We start from the raw sequence: 22,891 nt of genomic DNA, 5'->3' as shown, positions 1-22,891 counted from the left end.
TACACAGGGCCGCCGCGCAATAGTGTGGGGTGTGTACTAAACCCCCTGAGCCATAATTGGCCAAAGCCACCCTGGCTTTGGCCAATTACAGCTCTCTGTACAGACGGCGATGTGATTGACCAAGCATGCGGGTCATAGTGCATGCTTGGCCAATCATCAGCCAGCAATACACTGCGATGCCGCAGTGAATTATGGGCCGTGACGCGCCACTCGAATTTAGCGTGAACAGCCCATATCATTCGTAATTCGGCGAACAGCCGAACAGACGATGTTCGAGTCGAACGTGGGTTCGACTCGAACATGAAGCTCATCCCTAATGGGCACTGGTAGGTGACACTGATAGGCAGCACTGATAGGTGGCACTGATAAAGAAGCACTGATAGGCACTGATGGGCACTGATAGGTGGCACTGCTGGGCATTGATAGGTGGCACTGGTGGGCACTGATAGGCAGCACTGATATTGCACAATTAGATGGCACTGGTGGGCACTGGCAGGTGGCACTGGTGGGCACTGCTTAGCTGCAGTGGCTCTCCGTGTGCAGGACTGATGTCCCTCTGACAGAAGCCAGCAATTGGCTTTTTTTTCTCCTCACGCTACCAGCGTGAGAAAAAAAAAGCCGATTATGATCTTCTGTTTCATCACGTGATCAGCTGTAATTGGCTGACAGCTGATCACGTGGTAAGGGGCCAGGATCAGCCCTTACTCCGATCTGTGATCAGCCAAGTCTCATTGACTTGCTGATCATAGAGCATGTCATGCACATCCCTGCAATTTAGGCCCACACTGTAGCCGTTTTTTGGCTATAGCATGGGCAGGAAGAGGTTAATAAGATATTTCTCAAACACAGCATGGGCAAACTTAGAATTACACCCCAAAACACATTCTACTACTCCTTCTTAGTATGCTGATATCACCTGTGTGAGACTTTTTCACTTTTTTGACTGATTATAAACCAGACATTGTATTTTGTCACACAAATCAATTGTATCAAAACCAATGCACTTGGGAAGTTGCTTCTGTATGAGTGGTCAGGGAATATGTAAGCCAAACAGGCCTAGCCTACTGGTACATGGCTGCCCCCAGGAAAGTCATGTTCACTGACAGGAAGTAGAAGAGGCAGAAGAAAGGAAGAACAAAAGAATCTCTGTAGTCAGTTGGAAGTGAAGATGGGCCAGTTCAGGCAGAGATATGGTCAGCATTCAGGCAAAGGATCAGTCAAGGTAACAGGCAGAAATGTGGTCAATTAACAAGTCATGGTCAGTACAACGCTGCACTGGTGTGGAAGTGATCAGAAACATTGTTGCTGGCTCCACTGGTCAGGTAAACACAAGAAAAAAGACCTCTCCTGCGCTCAGGTGTCCATGAACTGGATATGTGGTGCAGCCACCTATAGAAGTAATGCCTAGCGTCTTGCAGCCCTCATTTGAACAATGGGTATTCAAGCTAAAAAAAACAGAAAAGAAAGAGGGCGCACCAACCTAGTGCATTACCACTGATAAACTTTAATGCAGCATAAAAACAGTAAAAATTATACTCACAAACGAGCTAGTATAAATAGCTTTCGAAAGGGCGCAAAAGCGCTGTTTCTGTGGATCGACACCCCAGGACCTGTTGCCGAGAGGATAAGACCAGCGCAAATGGCTGATGGCTTACGCGTTTCGGGGGAGCACCCCTTTCTTCAGAGCCTAAGCGGGCAATGGTTGGTCTCTCGAATTGCTCTCTCTATAAATGTATGTGTGTGCCTGTGTCTACCCCACCCAATTAGTGATGACGCCCCCTCCCACAGATATTAGGCACCACCCACCCATTCGGGTTAACCCTCTCTATCCCATCCCTCTGAGTGTGATTCCCCATTTGTAGCCAAAATACAGAGGGCAAACATCACTCTATGTAATCTGCTAAAAAGATAATGGTAGTAATAATACTAGTACAAAAAGAAATTGATTAATTGAAAAAATAAATAAATATAAATAAAAATATATAGAAACACTGGACCAGTAGATCAATTTCACTCTCACCATATGCTATGTGCAACAGGGCAGGGGAAGGGGGATTGGGTGCGCCAAAGCTAAGACACCTCACCTCCTTCATGCAGCTCTAATTGTGTCCCCATGCCTCCGATCTACTGGGGTGGATGATGCTGGGCTCCTCCGGCTCCCAGGAGCCATAATAGTGCCGCATGCCATGTGTGGAACGCACGCCATTCAAAAGGCCAGGAATAGTATAAAATACTAAAAATACATATGGGATCTCAAAGTGAATACTGAACCTCATCAGCCTATACCAATATTAATCACCATTAGACACAGCAATAGAGTGTTACTACTGAAAGGCTGCACCCCACTCCATGTAGATGTAAAATATATATAAAAATATATAAATATATATATATATAAATATAGTGACAAATATCTATATAAACCATATAATAATAAACCATACTGTGCCAAACGACAGTGGTACCCATCACCTTAACATATACCCTGGAAGATACCTCTGCGGACCGGCATACCATAGACAAGAGAGAGAGAGGCACCATTGCCCGCTAGCATCTGGTGGGAATAAACACTAAACTCCAATGGCGGTAAATTACATTGGCGGTAAATTGCATAAAATTACAAAATGTACATCATGTAGTCAAATAGGCCAATAAGCGACTATCTGAAACCAACCACAGGTTGACGGTCGGAAGCAGTGGGTGGAACGCAAACACACCCACGCTTTCGGACCGTGTTCCTGGCGCACAGTGACCTCTGACGCCTGTGGAGGAGAGGGAAATGACGCCACGCAGGTACGCCCGCACTTCCTGGCCTTTTGAATGGCGTGCGTTCCACACATGGCATGCGGCACTATTATGGCTCCTGGGAGCCGGAGGAGCCCGGCATCATCCACCCCAGTAGATCGGAGGCATGGGGACACAATTAGAGCTGCATGAAGGAGGTGAGGTGTCTTAGCTTTGGCGCACCTAATCCCCCTTCCCCTGCCCTGTTGCACATAGCATATGGTGAGAGTGAAATTGATCTACTGGTCCAGTGTTTCTATATATTTTTATTTATATTTATTTATTTATTTTTTCAATTAATCAATTTCTTTTTGTACTAGTATTATTACTACCAGATTACATAGAGTGATGTTTGCCCTCTGTATTTTGGCTACAAATGGGGAATCACACTCAGAGGGATGGGATAGAGAGGGTTAACCCGAATGGGTGGGTGGTGCCTAATATCTGTGGGAGGGGGCGTCATCACTAATTGGGTGGGGTAGACACAGGCACACACATACATTTATAGAGAGAGCAATTCGAGAGACCAACCATTGCCTGCTTAGGCTCTGAAGAAAGGGGTGCTCCCCCGAAACGCGTAAGCCATCAGCCATTTGCGCTGGTCTTATCCTCTCGGCAACAGGGGTGTCGATCCACAGAAACAGCGCTTTTGCGCCCTTTCGAAAGCTATTTATACTAGCTCATTTGTGAGTATAATTTTTACTGTTTTTATGCTGCATTAAAGTTTATCAGTGGTAATGCACTAGGTTGGTGCGCCCTCTTTCTTTTCTGTTTTCCACTGGTCAGGTGACACTGTGACTGGTGTGGTGACAATCAGGGACATTGTTGCTTGCTCACACTGGTGTGGTTATACTAGTTTGGTGGTGATTAGGGAGAATATGACTGGTGTGGCAGTGATTAGGGATAATATGACTGGTGTGGCACTGATCAGGGACACTACAACTGATGTGGCAATGATTAGGGGTAATATGACTGGTGTGGCACTGATCAGGGACACTGCAACGGGTGTGGCAGTGATTAGAGGTAATATGATTGGTGTTGTGGTGATCAGGGATGATATGACTGGTATGGGGGTGATCAGGGATGATATGATTGGTATGGGGGTGATCAAGGACAAATTGACTAGTGCAGTGGTGACTGGTAGCACTGGTCTGGTGACATTGTACTGATGTGGGGGTGATCAGATATAATGGCTGGCAGCACTGACATGCCGTGATATCAGAGTAGGCAGCCAATGCACATGATCACTGTCACAGTGGTACAATGTCACCATAGTGACACTGCACTTGCTCTGGTGACAGTATGTAATATTTGTTTTTTGGGGGGTTTTTTATTTACAATTATAATTTACAATTTTTTCTAAATACAACCTGTCACCAAATTTCCAAGAATTTTGCCTCTTTGTAAAAAAAAATGAAGACATGCTATGAGTTAAGTCCAGTGAGATGCATGACACCTTCTGGGTTTAGATCTATTATTTATATCTGATAGCAGTGGCAGAAGTATAGGGGTCGTTGAGGTCGCCATGGCGACTGGGCCCCATGCTGCAGGGGGCCCTTGAGGGCCAATGATGAAGACGATGATCGGAGCCACACTGTGCAAAACGAACTGCACAGTGGAGGTAAGTATGATATGTTTGTTATTAAAAAAACAAACAAAGGTTTACAACCACTTTAAGGCAGTGCTGGAAAATAATGGTGGCCACACAAAATATTGACACTTTGGGCCCAGTTGGGACATTTTCACTTAGGCATGTACTCACTTTTGTTGTCGGTTGTTTAGACATTAATGTTTCAGGGTCTTTTCCATCTTCTTATAGCCTAGGCCATCTTTACGTAGAGAAACAATTCTTTTTTTCAGATCCTCAGAGAGTTCTTAGCCACGAGGTACCATGTTGAACTTCCAGTGACCAGTATGGGAGAGTGAGATCGATAACGCCAAATTTGACACACCTGCTCCCCATTCACACCTGAGACCTTGTAACACTAACGAGTCACATGATACCGGGGGAGGAAAAATGGCTAATTGGGTCCAATTTGGACATTTTCACTTAGGGGGTGTACTCACTTTTGTTGCCAGCGGTTTAGACATTAATGGCTTTGTGTTGAGTTATTTTGAGGGGACAGCAAATTTACACTGTTATACAAGCTGTACACTCACTACTTTACATTGTAGCAAAGTGTAATTTCTTCAGTGTTGTCACATGAAAAGATATAATAAAATACTTACAAAAATGTGAGGGGTGTACTCACTTTTGTGAGATGCTGTATATTGAATACATTGTTTAAATAGGCTCCTATGGCAAAGTTGTTCATCTACTAAGACCGCATAGATGTTATATAAGCAGAATGTAACCTGGAAGCCCAGCTTTCAACTTCTCCTCTGCTTAGTCTACCACCTTCTTTCAGTAGCACCAGCAGGGATGCTACAGGTGGTAGAGTGTTCAATAATGCATGACAGATAGTTACATTGTAGGTGAGGTTGAAAAAAGACCAACCTATGTGTGTGATTATATGTCAGTATTACATTGTATATCCCTGTATGTTGTGGTCGTTTAGGTGCTTATCTAATAGTTTTTTGAAACTATCGATGCTTCCCACTGATACCACCGCCTGTGGAAGGGAATTTCACATTCTTGCCGCTCTTACAGTAAAGAACCCTCTATGTAGTTTAAGGTTAAACTTTTTTTTTTTCTAATTTTAATAAGTAGCCACGAGTCTTGTTAAACTCCCTTCCCCGAAAAAGTTTTATCCCTATTGTGGGGTTACAAGTATGGTATTTGTAAATTCAAATCATATCCCCTCTCAAGCGTCTCTTCTCCAGAGAGAATAATACCCCTTTCACACTGAGACGTTTTTCAGGAGCTTTGGGGCTAAAAATAGCGCCTGTTAAGTGCCTGAAAAACACCTCCCCTGCAATATCAGTGTGAAAGCCGGAGGGCTTTCACACTGAGGCAATGCACTGGCAGGACATTAAAAATAACTCCTGCAAGCAGCATCTTTGGAGCGGTGAAGGAGCGGTGTAACTTCATCGCTCCTGCCCATTGAACTGAATGGGCACCGCTGCCGAACCGCTGGCAAAGCGCCGCTGCAGTGGCGCTTTGCAGGTCATTTTAACCCCTTTTTGGATGCTAGCGGGGGTTAAAAGCGCCTTGCTAGTGCCCAAAAACCCCCACAAAGATGACAGTAAAGCGCCGCTAAAAATAGCAGCTCTTTACCGCCAACGGTGCCGATGCCCCAGTTTGAAAGGGGCCTTAGTTCAGTGCTCGCAACCTATCCTCATAACTAATATCCTCCAGACCCTTTATTAGCTTTGTTGCCCTTCTTTGTACTCGCTCCGTTTCCAGTACATCCTTCCTGAGGACTGGTGGCCAGACCTGGACAGCATACTCTAAGCGCGGCAGGACCAGAGTCTTGTAGAACAGGACAATTATCATTCTCCTGCTCTACAAGTGGAGTTGATCCCCTTTTTCATGCATGCAATATTCTGTTTGCTTTGTTAGCAGCAGCTTGGCATTGCATGCCCTTGCTGAGCCTATCTACTAGGACCCCCAGGTCTTTTCCATTCTAGCTTTTCTCAGAGGTTCTTCCCCCAGTGTATAGATTACATTCATATTTTTGCCACCCAAATGCATTATTTTGCATTTTTTTTACATTAAACCTCATTTGCCATGTAGTTGCCCACCCCATTAATTTGTTCAGATCTTTTTGCAATGTTTCCACATCCTGCGAAGAAGTTATTGCCCTGCTTCGCTTAGTATTGTCCACAAATACAGAGATTGAACTATTTACCTAATCCTCCAGGTCATTTATGAACAAATTAAATAGGATTGGTCCTAGCACAGAACCCTGGGGGATCCCACTACCCACCCCTGACCATTCTGAGTACTCCCCATTTATCACCACCCTCTGAACTCGCCCTTGTAGCCAGTTTTCAATCCATGTACTCACCCTATGGTCCATGCCAATGGACCTTATTTTGTACAGTAAACGTTTATGGGGAGTTGTGTCAAATGCTTTTGAAAAATCCAGATACGCTATGTCTACAGGCCTTCCTTTATCTAGATGGCAACTCATCTCCTCATCGAAGGTTAATAGATTGGTTTGGCAAGAACGAATCTTCATGAATCCTTGCTGATTACTGCTAATGATACCGTTCTCATTACTAAAATCTTGTATATAGTCCTTTATCATGCACTCCAAGAGCTTGCATACTATTGATGTTAGGCTAACTGGTCTGTACTTCCCAGGGATGTGTTTTGGGCTCTTTTTAAATATTGGTGCTACATCGGCTTTTCTTCAATCAGCTGGTACCATTCCAGTCAGTAGACTGTCAGTAAAAATTAGGAACAATGGTCTGGCAATCACTTGACTGAGTTCCCTAAATACCCTCGGCTGCAAGTCATCTGGTCTCGGTGATTTATTCATGTTAAGTTTCCCAAGTCTAATTTAAATTCTGTCCTCTGTTAACCATGGAGGTGCTTCCTGTGATGTGCCATGCGGATAAACACTGCAGTTTTGGTTACTGAAGCTCCCCGATTCCCTTGTGAGGACTGAGGAGAAGAATAAATTCAATACCTTCGCCATCTCCCCATCCTTTGTAACCAGATGTCCTTCCTCATTCTTTATAGGGTCAATATGGTCTGTCCTCCCTTTTTTACTGTTTACATACTTAATAAATTTCTTGGGATTTTTTTTGCTTTCCTCCGCTATTTGTCTTTCGTGTTCTATCTTAGCCGTCCTAATTGCACCCTTACATTTCTTGTTGCATTCTTTACAAAGTCTGAATGCTGATGATGATCGCTCAACCTTGTATTTTTTCTCCTTTGCTTTTATATGCATTTTTACATCGAAGTTAAGCCATCCGGGACTTTTGTTCACTATTTTAAATTTATTACCCAATGGAATGCATTGGCTAATGCCCTTATTTAAAATGATCTTAAAGCAAACCCATATCTCCTCCGTGTTCTTTGTTCCTAAGATTTTATCCCAATTTATACCTTCTAGCAAGGCTCGTAGTTTAGGGATGTTGGCTCTTTTGAAATTCAGTGTCTTTGTATTCCCCTTATGTTTCCTATTTGTGTGATTTATTCTGAAGCCAATTGATCTGTGATCACTGTTTCCTAAATTGCCCTGTTTTTCCATATCCATGATCAGGTCTGTATTGTTAGTAATCAGTAGATCCAGTAACGCTTTTCTAGTTGGTGTGTCTACCATCTGAACCATGAAATTGTCCTGCAAGACATTTAGGAATTGGCGAGCCTTAGACGAATGCGTGGTTCCCTCTGCCCAGTCTATATCTGGATAATTAAAATCCCCCATTATGATAACACTTCCCATCCTTGCTGCTAATCCAAACTGCGATAGGAAATCTGTCTGCCCCTCCTCCTTCAGGTTAGGGGGCCTATAGCATACTCCCAACGTTATTTTCCCCTTAGCTTCATCACTTTGGAGCTCTACCCATAAGGATTCCACCTCCTCCCTGGCTTCCTTAATGATGACATCTCTCACATTCACTTGTACATTATTCTTGATATACAGGCATACCCCTCCCCCTTTTTTACCCTCTCTATCCCTGCGATAAAGGGAATATCCTTGAATGATTGCCAGCCAATCATGAAATCCCACAAAATCCAAACCCTCCTCGTACAACAGTATCTCTAATTCACCCATCTTGTCCACCAGGCTCCTGGCATTTGTGAACATGCCATGTAGTTTAGACTGGTCACATACTATCCTCTTATTCGGAATCCGAGATTACAACTAGGACTTGTTACTATACTTACCTTGGGTTTATGTGCTTTAGACAACCTACCACTAATCCCCCCAATACAACCCTCTGGAATATGTTCCTCTGTGGCCTCTCCCTCATCACCTAGTTTAAAAGCCCCTCTAACTTTTTGGCCATCTTTACTGTCAGCTGCAACCCTCCTCATTTAGGTGCAGTACCTCCCTTCTATAGTACTGTGACCGACTGAGAAGTCAGCCCAGTCCTCCAGGAACTCAAAACCCTTCTTACTACACCAGCTCCTCAGCCACTTGTTTACTTCCCTAATCTCCCTCTGCCTTTCTGGTGTGGCTCGAGGTACCAGTAGTATTCCTGAGAATACTACCTTAGAGGTCCTTTTCCTCAATTTAGTTCCTGAATCGTTCTTCAGGACACTCCATCTGCCTCTGACTTTGTCATTGGTGCCAACTTGAACACCATGACAGCCGGGTCTTCCCCAGCCCCTCCCAGTAATCTGTCCACCAAATCCGTGATGTGCCGAAACTGAACACCCGGTAGACAACTTACAGTTTGGCGCTTCAGGTCTTTGTTACAGATTGCCCTCTCTGTCCTTCTAAGAATTGAGTCTCCTACTATTAATGAGCCAAACACCCCCCCCGGTTCAATTCACAGCAGAACATGCGAACAGGCAAAAAATTTGTTCGAACACGCGAACACCGTTAAAGTCTATGGGACATGAACATGAATAATCAAAAGTGCTCATTTTAAAGGCTTATATGCAAGTTATTGTCATAAAAAGTGTTTGGGGACCCGGGTCCTGCCCAGGGGACATGTATCTATGCAAAAAAAGTTTTAAATACGGCCGTTTTTTCGGGAGCAGAGATTTTAATAATGCTTAAAGTGAAACAATAAAAGTGAAATATTCCTTTAAATTTCATACCTGGGGGGGTGTGTCTATAGTATGCCTGTAAAGTGGCACATGTTTCCCGTGTTTAGAACAGCTCCTGCACAAAATGACATTTCTAAAGGAAAAAAAGTAATTTAAAACTACTCGCGGCTATAATGAATTGTCGGTCCCGGCAATACAGATAAAAGAAGTCATTGAAAAAACGGCATGGGATCCCCCCCATGGGATCCCCCCAGTCCATTACCAGTCTCTTTGGGTCTGGTATGAATATTAAGGGGAACCCCGAACCAAAATTTAAAAAAAGCATTGCATGGAGGTCCCCCCAAAAATCCCTACCAGACCCTTATCCAAGCATGCAACCTGGCAGGATGCAGGAAAAGAGAGGGGGGTGAGAGAGCTCCCCCTGAACCGTACCAGGCCACATGCCCTCAACATGGGGAGGGTGCTTTGGGTTAGCCCCCCCAAAGCACCTTGTACCCATGTTGATGGGGACAAGGGCCTCATCCCCACAACCCTTGCCCGGTGGTTGTGGGGGCCTGCGGGCGGGGGGCTTATTGGAATCTTAACAAGGGGACCCCCAGATCCCAGCCCCCCTGTGTGAAATGGTAACGGGGTACAAACATACTCCTACCATTTCACAAAAAAGTGTCAAAATGGTAAAAATGACAAGACACGGCTTGGGACAAGTCCTTTATTAAAAAATAAAAAAAAAATTTTGAAGTCCATTCTTCTTCTCTTGATCCGCCAACGGACCGAAAAAAAAAAAACCCTTGAAAGACCCGCCTCCATGGGAGGCTCCCACCATATGACACATCGTTGCATTGACAGTTCTTTTATAACTGAGGGTGGGGCCACACCGTGACGTTCCCAGGTGACCCCGCCCCCCTCTGACACACAGGGATTTCCCTATGGCTTTCCTGGGGCATCAGAGGGGGACAGGGCCACCCGGTTATGTAAACGGGTGGCCCCGCCCCCTCTAATGCCCCAGGAAAGCCATAAGGAAGTCACTGTGTGTCAGAGGGGGGTGGTGTCACCCAGAAGCGTCACAGTGTGGCCCCGCCCTCAGTTATAAAAGAACTGTTAAAGCGAAGGCGCATCATACGGGGGGAGCCTCCCATGGAGGCAGGTCAGTCGCGGGGTTTTTTTTTTCGGTCCGTTGGTGGAGCAAGAGAAGATGAATGGACTTCGTGGGACATTTTTATTTTTTCATTTTTTAATAAAGGACTTGTCCCAAGCCGTGTCTTGTCATTTTTACCATTTTGACACTTTTTTGTGAAATGGTAGGGGTACATTTATACCCCGTTACCATTTCACACAGGGGGGAGGCCGGGATCTGGGGGTCCCCTTGTTAAAGGGGGCTTCTAAATTCCGATAAGCCCCCACCCACAGACCCCCACAACCACCGGGCAATGGTTGTGGGGATGAGGCCCTTGTCCCAATTAACATGGGGACAAGGTGCTTTGGGGGCTACCCCATAGCACCCTCCCCATGTTAAGGGCATGTGGCCTGGTACAGTTCAGGAGGGGGGCGCTCTCTCGTCCCCCCCTCTTTTCCTGTGGCATGTCAGGTTGCATGCTCAGATAAGGGTCTGGTATGGATTTTTGGGGTGACCCCCACGCCATTTTTTTAAAATATTTTGGCACGGAGTTCTGCTTAATATCCATACCGAAACTGAAGTACCTGGTATGGAATTTGAGGGGACCCCCACGCAATTTTTTTTTAAATTTTGGTGCGGTGTTCCCCTTAATATTCATACCAGACCCAAAGGGACTGGTAATGGACTGGGGGGGATCCCATGCCATTTTTTTCAATGACTTCTTTTACCTGTATTGCCAGGACCAACAATTCATTATAGCCGTGAGTAGTTTTAAATAACTTTTTTCCTTTAGAAATGTCATTTTGTGCAGGAACTGTTCTAAACACGGGAAAAATGCCCCACTTTACAGGCATACTATAGACACCCCCCCAGGTATGATATTTAAAGGAAAATTTTAGGCATTAAGCATTATTAAAATCACTGCTCCCGAAAAACTGGCCGTTTTTAAAACTTTTTTTGCATTGATACATGTCCCCTGGGGCAGGACCCAGGTCCCCAAAGACTTTTTATGACAATACCATGCATATAAGTCTTTAAAATTAGCACTTTTGATTTCTCCCATAGACTTTTATAGGATGTTCCGCGGCTTTCGAATTTGCCGAGAACACCCCAAATTGTTCGACTCGAACATCGGGCTCATCCCTATCCCCTACCACCAGAATCTGTCTTTCCTTTCCCTTCGCTTCCCCCCACTCTTCCCCCGGCAGCTAGGAGAGTCCCTCAGTTCCAGCAGTGCTGGTCCCTATCTGGTTTCACCAATGTCAGTCAATGGAGCGTATTAATTGGGGATGCTCCAGCCCTGGATTACCCTCCCTGGCACTTCCCCCTCTACCCTTCCTGACTGTCACCCATCTACTCTTTTCTAGTGCCTGCACCTCTTTGTCTCCACCCACATTAATGGCAGTTTATTGCCTCTCGTTCCAATAATCACTTCACATCTTTCCCTTTCAGTGTAAGTATGTTTTCTTAGTACATTGTCCTTTGTCATGATAATAAAAGTCTACTTTTAATAAGGAAAAATAATCTTTCTAAGAATGTCTATTCACTTCAAGGATTTTAGTAGACCTGATTTCAGAGTTTTACATTCTGCTGTTCTATTAATAATGAAGCAAAGATTCCAATATTTAACTACTTCCTGAGTGCCAGGTGATAGAGTTTGGCCTACTATAGTCATATGATCAGTCTCTATACTGTAAAAAAAAAAAAGCAGCAAAAAGCTGTAAGCTAAATACAGGAACAAGAGATGACAGTGTATGGCATGTCCCCAATGTTGTTATGTTTGGCATAGTTACATGAAATACATTTTTGAGTTATTGTTAGTTACAGACTCAAACATTATATTTAATTTTTTTTAACCAACAGAGGAGATTTTCTTATATTATTCTCACTGGTTTAACACCATGTGTATAATTGGACCACAAAAAATATTTTATTAAATTGTAACACTTTCTAAACTGCTTACAGATGCAATCAAGTCTTTACTCTGTTTTACAGCAGTACAGTTTTCTCGGCCTCCAAATATTTTCCAGACGGCTACTGAGGCAAGGAGGGAGGAGTCTAGCAATGGCGCGAGTCCAGAGCTAGAGCACGGAGGAGCGAACCGGGTCTCGCTCCCTGTTAAGTGAACTGTCCTTCTGATTCACCCGACTGCCCCCCCCCCGCTGCGCCCTGCCTGCTCTAGTGGATGGGGAAATGCTAGCTGAAGATACGCCCACACTAGCCGAAGGTACGTCGCCTACATTGGTGGAGCTCGGAGCCTGTGTGCCCCAAGCCTGGATCTCTTGGGATAGAGCAGTCTCTCTTGCCGCCGGGCTTTGGAGAAGGGGTTGAAGCAGACCATAAGCTGCTTTAGCCAGATGCCCCCTGCCCTACCCGGTAAGCCATACCAGTGCTCCGGTCAAGCCACAATTCTATAGGGGGAGCGTGTGGACAGAGGGCGGCAACCACCCTCCCTCTGGCCATCTCTCCTCCTCACCCAGATACCGTCCCCCTGGGCAGTGGAGTGGTTAAGAGGTAGTGGAGTGGCTTCTCCCGGGATGATTCAGTGCTGCTTTGAGGAACAGAGACCTGAGACTTTGAAGGGTACCCCAGGAACCCTGAGAGAGGAACCCCATTTCTTGACCAGACCAAGCAGTGGAGACAGTAGAGACCTCGAGCCTACCTCACCCCCCCCACCCCCCCTGCTTCTCCCCACGCTCATCTGGAACTAGAAGGCGGTGAAGTGCAGCAAGGCTGAAAAGATACATTTCCTGAAAAGCAGTGGTGTGGTAAGTACAGCATAAAATGTTTGGAAATATGCTATATTGCAACTTACGTTAATCATAAGGTTAAGAACTGTTATCACTACCACAGCCCCATATTAACATAGACAGTGTCAAGTTATATAATAACAGACATATTACAACTCTCTATAAAATAAGAAACTTTGGATAGACATAAGGAGATAAATGCAATAATGGATAAAGCGATAAAACTTGGAGAAAATAGAAACACTCTCAATTTTCAGGAAAAATTCATGAAAATAAATACAGTTTCCCTGGGGTACATATAATACATAACTGACTGTAAGGAAGAAGCGTAAGTGAAAGAACCCCAGAAGGGTGCAGGATGGGACTGTAAGGTTTTCCTATTGGTCAAATAATGTACTTCACTTACCTATAAATAAATTATCAAACGAAGCAAAGAGAGGAAGAGAGGAAGCGGAGCGGGGGAAAGGAGAAGGAGGTGGTGACAGAAGGAAGGAAGAGGGGAAGAAAAACCCACCATCCCTCCACCAGTCCTCTAACATAAACCGGCTGAAGATTTTACCTTCTTCACTAAAAATGTAAGTAACGGACTTTACTAAAAATAAGGGGGTTAGAGCAGAACAGGAACTCCCCAGGAACAATGAGGGTAAAGGCGGTGAGAGGAGGAGCAACCCCCAAATCACCCCGCCTAAGTCTGACCACCAGCCCAGGCCCAATGAACAAATATGTCACACAAGTGGGAAACGCAGAGAAGCAATCGATGGAAAAACAACAAACTAGGAAGGAGAAGGAAAAGAAACAGGCGCAAAATAAAACAACACAAGAGACTGATACACTCTCAGAATCTAGAATAGAGCAAGAGCCAGACTCAGAATCTGAACCAAGAGAAGAACAGTTGCAGCAGGATAAACCTTCCTTACCGACTAAAAATGAAATTGAATCTATGTTCGCTGCCTTGGAAAAATCACTGAAAACTGAAAAGGAAAGAATACATAGAAACCTCAGTCATATTCTTGAATGAGTGGAAGAAGTTGAAAAAATAACAAAAAGTAACAGTATCAGCATGGGGAAACTAGAAGCAGAAATTAAATCCTTGAAAAAATACAACAAGAACAAGCATATAAATTAGAGGATCAAGAAAATAGGGATAGAAGGAAAAATCTAAGGATACGTGCTGTACCTGAGACCTCCCAACAAGAAGATCTAACAGAAGTCATAAAAAAGATTTGCAACCCTTTGATGGACAAAGAAATAACAAACCCAATAAAAATCGAGAGAGCCCATAGGATAAGAAGGCCAAAAGAACTCCCACGGGAAAATCCAAGAGACATCATTGTGCGATTCAAGAATTGGGAAGACAAAAATAATTTATGCCGAAAGTTGAGAGGGAAGTCGCCCATAAAGCATGAAGGAAATCACATTCAAATGTACCAAGACTTATCACAGGAAACCTTGAAAAGAAGGAGAGCTTTAAAACCCCTACTGGCAATATTATTTGAAAATGAAGTCCAATACAACTGGGGTTTCCCCTCATGTCTAATTGGCAGGAAAAATGGACATACAGCCAGACTAAGATTTATAGAAGACACCATGGAATTTTGCAGAAAACGGGAGATCCCCATACCGAAAGACTGCATAGAAAGGAGGCCGGGAAAATGATTCAGCATAAACGGTTGCAATAGCTAACATCGCTCTCAAAAAGATTTTTTTTCTCCCACGAAAGACTGGAAGGGTGAGGGGGGGGCTGGGAGGGTGAGGCAGGACTGGAGGGAAACATGAAAAGACTAAAATTAAACAACAGGGAGGCAGAGACTTGGCATGCTCTGGAACCACCTCACCGTAGCATGTGAGATGAGGCCTGATAGCACCATACAGAACTCCACCTCAGGTCAAAGGGAGCAGGGGGACAAGGAGATCCCTAAGGGAGTGCTTCAGACGTTGTGTCAAGATACCAACTGATGGGGGGCGTGGCTAACCGCCGAGCAGAATGGAAGCCTGATCTCACAGCTCCTGCACTGAACGGAGAACCGGACCCTAAATCACTGTATCTGACCCTAAAAAATGAAGCCCTTGGACCCCCACAACCTGGGGAACCAGACCGAACCCTCTAGAAAGAGAAAAGATTACAGGATACCCACGAAAATCACGGATTTCCTCATCTTACCTCAGGGAAATAAAATCCAAGATGGCGCCCATGGCGCCGTGCTGCACACAGAGAATTCCTACACTGACCTGCCTGATGATGAAGAACTCTCCATTTCATCCTAGCATAACTCCTCAGGCTCCCAGCTACCCTCCGGACATCCAACCACCTCCAACAGCCCTGCCAAAGCAAGGATGTGCCTGGATACAACAGACCAGGTAAGGCCTGCCTTAGAAAACCTCCTCACACAGCCACCTGCATCTTCCCCCATAGCAGCCTTCCCCACTGCTAATCAGCCAGTGATAGGCACTATGCTGAAGAAGATGTTGATGTCCCTACACAGCTCCCTCCAATCTGACATTTCCTCAATGTTTACAGCATTTAAAACAGAAATGCTGCACACAGGACAGAAAATGGGGATTATGGAAAAACAAATGAGCGCCATGACAGAAACTGTTAATGACCTGGTAGACGCACATGACCATACCAGGGAAGAACACCGCTGGGTGCGTGCCAAAATGGCAGATCTTGAAGATCGCTCACGACGTCAAAATGTTAAAATCGGAGGAATCCCTCAAACTATCCTACCAGCAGATCTAAATTCCTATGCTAGGAAATTGATCTCAACACTCCTCCCAGATCTCCCACCAATCGAAACGATCATCGATCGTATCCACCGTCTCCCAAAACCTACTCATCTACCCTCAGAAGTACCTCGTGATACTCTGATGCGTGTCCACTTTTACCACACAAAGGACATGCTCCTTACACAATCCAGACCCCTGGGACAGGTCCCACATCCATATGCAAAGCTGCAACTCTTTGCTGACATCTCCCAATATACCCGACAACAGAGACGTCAGCTGCAAACAATAACTAAACCCCTCAACAATCACAAGATCTCCTACCAATGGGGCTTCCCAACCAAGCTGATGGTTACCAGAAATGGGGTGCGTCATAACATCCATACCGTAGAAGAAGGCATACAATTGCTCAAAACATGGGGTATTATTCATGATGGTGCCCCTCCGACCCCGGAGACCCACAAACCAAGCTAACAATCCCTCCACTCCGATCATTCGCCTCATCATAACAAATGACTTCCAAACCAGTGATGCTGTCAATCTAATATCAATTAAGCACTCCGGTTCAGTGCCTGCTCGTTGCAGTTAGTTTACGAACTTTACCCTCATCCTCATTCAGCAGTTCATAACACACTGCTGACATCCGTTGTCCTCCTCCCTCTTGTATACCACTAACCACCCTACTGTTTCTCTCCCTTCCTTCCCTGTCCACAAGAGCTCAAGCACATCGGATCCAGGACTTATAACAGACCTCAGCCTCATCCAGCAACCTGCCTAACTATGTAACTGTAAGTAGTACCTTACCCCACTTCCTATACACACCTCCTTCAACATGCCTAAATTTATGTCACTGAACGTAAAAGGCCTCAATCATCCTGCCAAAAGATCATCTTTGTGGCGAACAGCTCAGGATTCCCATTGCGATGTCCTGTGCATCCAGGAAACACACTTTAAGATCAATGCTGAACCTCCATGCTCCAACAAAAATCTTTCAAACATCTTTAGAGCCTCGGGCCCAGACAAAAAAACTGAGTCATGATTGCCGTCAGGAATACATGTTCATTCACCCTACATGACAGCCTTCAAGATGTTGCAGGAAGATATCTGGTCCTAAGCTGCACATTAAATAACGTCAAATACACCATTGTATCAGTGTATGCCCCCCAACAAGAAACAGATCCACTTCATGTCCAAATTGATGAAGAAAATCAATCGCTTTAAGCAAGGTCATCTTGCCATCTGTGGCGATTTTAACATAGTGCCTGACAACTCCATCGACTCTTCATCCCACCCTACCAGATTCACATCTCCTATGGGACCGTTCATCCGATCCCACGACCTATTTGACGTGTGGAGATGCCATCACACCACCGAAAGAGACTACTCCTATTTCTCCCCTAGACACAATTCTTACACTTGGATTGACTACTTCCTAGTGGATAAATGGACTCTGCCCAAAATCTATTCCATGGAGATATCGACCATTACGTGGTCGGATCACGCCCCGGTCACAATGACCATAGAAGATTCACCGAAGATTTCTCGAACACGGATTTGGAGGGCGAATGCTGCTATTCTCCACTCACCAACCCATTCTGCGTATATTAGAGAACGTTTAATAGAGTACTTTGATACTAATGCAGGAACTGTTAGCAATGACACTGTTCTTTGGAATGCTCATAAGGCATTCATAAGGGGGATCCTTATTCAAATTATTGCTAGAGAGAGAAGGAGGAGATCATAGCGTCTAAACATACTCACTTCAGATATCAAAACGTTAAAACACCAAAGCCAAACTAATCCAGATCCTTTAACCAAGACTAAACTAGACTCCCTTAGATGAGAATTAAAATCTCTCCTTTTAGAATCCTTTGAAAAGGCACATAAGCATTTTAGAGCGCAACACTACTCCACGGGTAACAAAGCTGGAAAGGCTATGGCCAATAGGATCAAAGGTCACTATTCCAAAACTAAAATTACCCATCTATTCCACCCAGCTACCAAGCAGAAACTGATAGAACCACAAGCGATTGTTGACGCATTTAGCTACTACTACAATACACTTTACAATCTGAAAGATGACACATCTGTCACACAGCCATCACTACCTGACATAGAAGCATTCCTTAGCGAGGTTAACCTCCCCAAACTAACTGCAGAACAACTAAACTCCCTGAACACCCCATTTACAGATCTAGAGATCAGAAATACAATTTCCTCACTACCCACTAACAAATCTCCAGGCCCAGATGGTCTCACAGGAGAGTATTACAAACAATTAGGAACTGTACTAGCACCCTATCTATCCAAGGTGTGCAATGACGCTGCCTCATCCTCCTCTCTCCCCCCGGAAACGCTGAATGCTCTAATCATTACTAATCATCACTAATCAATACATTACCAAAGTCAGGGAAAGAACCTACCTCTGCACAAAAATTTCAGCCCATATCTCTTCTCAATGTGGACACAAAAATTTATGCCAAATTAATAGCTCACAGATTACTCAACATAATGCCCTTTCTAATTCATAAAGATCAATCAGGCTTCACAAAAGGGAGGCAGACAACTGATGCCACTCGCAGAATTATTAACATAATCCATCATCCTGGGACGTCTCGAACGCCTTCTCTGCTCCTATCCTTGGATGCAGAGAAGGCGTTCGACAGGGTTCACTATAAATATCTTGAAGCAACCCTTGGCAAATTTGGCTTCTAGGGTCCCATTTTGGGGGCCATAATGGCTCTATATTCCACCCCATCAGCACAGGTCTATACCTCGGAGATGATATCCAAACCATTCCACATCACTAATGACACCCGACAAGGTTGTCCGCTCTCACCGATCATCTTTAATCTAATCATGGAACCCTTAGCAGAACATATCAGATCCCACTTCAGCATATCAGGATTCACCATTGGAACCATAGAGCATAAAATAAACCTATTCGCAGACGACGTGATAATGATGATCACAAATCCCCACTCTTCCCTGGCTTCGGTTCAATTGTTGTTGCAAAGGTTTAGTTCTTTATCATACTATAAGTTAATGAACATAAATCCTATATTCTGGACCTAGGCATTGATGCAACCACTAGTAATCTACTCCAGACCCAATATCCTTATCCGTGGGCGGATGATGGTATTCCCTATATAGGCATTACTCTTACCAAATCCACTAGAGGGCTTTTCGCACACAACTACACGGCCACCAAACAAATGATGATTACTGAAACCACAAAGCTCTCTAAATACGAATTCTCATGGGTAGGCCGCCTAGCAGCTTTTAAAATGATGGTGTTGCCCCCGTTGCTCTACATCTTTCGCAAACTTCCAATACCACTCTCATCTACCTACCTGAAATCTCTCCAATCCGTCCTAAGCCAATTTGTGTGGCAGGGGAAAAAATCCAGATGTATTCACACGAAACTTATTAAACACAGATCCGCAGGTAGGATGGGATATATAGACATCAAAGACTACTACTATGCCACCGTTCTATCACAACTGAAAGAATGGATGAATGCATCACACACGACTCTCTGGAGCGATATAGAAAATCACATGACACCGGGCACAAACCTCGCCAACTGGCTATTCAGTATCTCTACCTGTAATCCTCACCTTTCCCATTACTCACCGACTGTCCAAGCCACAGTTAAAGTGTGGCGTGCACTACACACTACCAAATGGTCACAACTGATGACAAAACCATTACACATTCCTTTAAACACCCTAAAGCTTCTTACACCTGACTTGACATTCTCATCTTGGATCACTGACCGGGTAAAATACACACAAGAACTTTGCGAACTAACCACCTGCAAATCTTTCTCACAAATCAGCAAAGACCTAAATGCACCCTCCAAAGACTTCCTCACCTACTTTAGAATACAAAAATGTTTAACGGCACACACATCTATAGAAGGAACACTGCCCTTAAAACTCTGGAACTTCTTCTTTACAAAACACGCTAACACAAAGGGGACCTCCCTTATATACTCACTTCTACAAGAAAAAACTATGTTCATCAAATCCAATCCCCTCTGTGACTGGGAAAATGACTTACAAATACAATTCACAGATGCCCAATGGCAAACAGCGATCACATCTATTTATAAAGCAACAAACTGCACCTCCCTCTGGGAACTCACGCAAAAAATGTTAATGAGATGGTACCTAACTCCATCCAGACTGGCCAAATTCCACAAACACACCCCACAGGCATGCTAGAGAACTTGTGGCCACTCGGGCACACTCCTTCACATTCTTTGGTCATGCCCACATATAACGCGACTATGGAAAAATGTGGAACCTTGCTCCGAGAAATACTCCATAGCTCAGTAACAATTACCCCACAGCTAGCCCTTCTTAATCTGAATATAGACGACTTTCCAACACACCAGAGATCAGTAATCACACATGTTCTCCTAGCTACCAAACTCTTGATCACTAGAAATCAGATAACATTCCTACCCTCACTGAAGTAACCAACTTAGTACAAACCCATTTCACGAATGAAACCCTCCTGTCACGCAGCAAACAATCTAACACAAAGACATTGGCCCATTGGAACCCATGGATTCTCTGTTACAAAAAATAATAAGAAAAATAACCATTGAAAATGAATGCCTTGTTTCACATCTCACCATCCACTTGATGCTCTCTTTCCCCCCTCCCCTTATCCCTTCCTTCTCCCCCTTTTCCTTGTTTCCCTCCCTCCCCCCCACCCCACCCCTCCTCCTACCATTCCAGGTTAACTGTTCTACCCTACAGTTTATACGCGCTTCGTTAACAATTTATTTTCTGTTTAGGAACAATGTTCATGTACTCTCCAACCAGATCATACTTGTAACAACTAGTCTGTATGCTTACATTTATATGTTCTCGTTTATCACTATGACCATAAATCATGTAATATGTAAAACTCAATAAAAATCTATTTGGAAAAAAGATACCAACTGATGAGGGGGGAGGGGGGGCTGTGTGATGAGGGGGGGAGGGGGGAAGGATTTGTGGTAAGGGGGGGTTGAGGGGGGCGATAAGACCTGTTTCTCCTTAAATTACCTGTGAAAGTAAGAATCCCAAGTAAGCCAAATAATGACAGACGTTAAGTTTATCACATACAATGTAAGAGGGCTGAGCTCCCCAGAAAAAAGACATATCGTGCTTAAAGAGTTGGAAAGGTACTTTGCGGACATAATCTTCCTACAGAAGACGCATATATCACTTGATTCAAGTACTAAATTATATTCATGGGAAATTCCAACTTGGTATTATGCGGACTCCCCAAATAAGAGGGCAAAAGGAGTTGCTATCAGAATAGCAAAAAACACCAGTTTTACCCTGGAAGAAAGGAAGGTAGACCCAGACGGTCGCTTTTTGTTTCTGAAAGGGACTCTCCAGGGGATAAGGTACACACTAGCAAACGTATATTGCCCTAACAAATGCCCCAAAAAATACTTAAATGGGATTTTGAATGCTCTAATAAACGTTAAACAAGGCCATCTAATCCTAGCAGGAGATTTTAATTTTTCAATGGATCATGATCTTGATAGTACGTCTCGTGCACCGTGCCAAGAAAATAAACAGTTAAAATTGATTTTAAAAAATGCACAGTCAACAGTTACTCGACATATGGAGAATAATTTACCCAAGGAAAAAGGACTATACATTTCACTCTACGGTGCACGACACGTACGCAAGATTAGATTATATTTTAGTAGATCACGAAAATGCTGGAGCACGTTACGGTGGCAGCGATTGAAATAATCTCTGTCTCCGATCATGCTCCGGCAACAGTAAAGATAAGATTTAGAGATATGGAACAGAGAAAAGGGTTTTGGAGATTGAACGAAGATCTTATAGACGATCGAACAATATTTTAGCATAAATGATACACCAGTTGTGTCAAAAACAACAATTTGGGAGGCCCACGAGGCCTACATCAGGGGGAAATTGATCTCCATAGGAGCTGGGAAAAAAAAAGAAAGAGAAACAAAAATTAAAAACCTAATAAAGGGATTGTATGAGTTAGAGCAAAACCACAAAATATAATTAGACACAGAAACACATCAGAAGATTATTATAAAAAGGGGCCAATTGAAGGATATGATGGAGCAGGAAACTAGAAAAGTATTCAAGAATGTAGCGAAAGAAAGGTACATGTAGGGGAATAAACCCCGGAAGTATCTAGCAAAAATATCAAAGGAAAAAAAAAACCTCTAAATTATATTGAAAAGATAATAAATGAGAAAGCTGAAATGAAATACAAAACAACTGATATCGCTAACGCTTTTAAAACATATTATAGTGCACTATATGCAATTAGAAATAAGGAGACACGAAAAGAGGTAGAGACTAGAAAACTTAAAATATAAGAATACCTAGCGGAAGTTTAAAAATGTGTAAAAAAAAGTGTAGCGCTATAAACCCAAAAAATGTTAAATAAAGTAGTGTCTTAAACCTAAATAGAGTGTATATATAATGACATACAATATAATCAAATATTAATATGAAAATGTTATAATGCACTGTATATAGTGCATATATAGTGTACAGAGTTATAAACCAATAATGCAAAAAAACACAATATAATCAAATATGAAATTGTTAAAATACACTGTGTGTGGTGTATATATAGTGTACTGAGCTATAAAAAGAACACCAAAATAAGTGAACAGTGATTCAAATATAAGAAGCAATAAAGTCCAAAGAGTCCTAAATGAAATTAACACCACAGGAGACCGTAATGTCAAAGTCCACCAACGTTGTAGAAAATTATAAGAATAGTGAAAAAGCCACCACCCAGGGTCTTAAGGGGCTTACCAGAAGCAAATGACTTGGGAAGACTTATGTCGTCCAAGTCACAAAGGCTGTGAGACCAACTGGTCACAAGAGTACTCCT

This window comes from Aquarana catesbeiana, linkage group LG01 (assembly GCF_042186555.1).
Source record: "Aquarana catesbeiana isolate 2022-GZ linkage group LG01, ASM4218655v1, whole genome shotgun sequence".
NCBI lineage: Eukaryota > Metazoa > Chordata > Amphibia > Anura > Ranidae > Aquarana > Aquarana catesbeiana.
Note: the sequence above shows the minus strand (reverse complement) of the source record.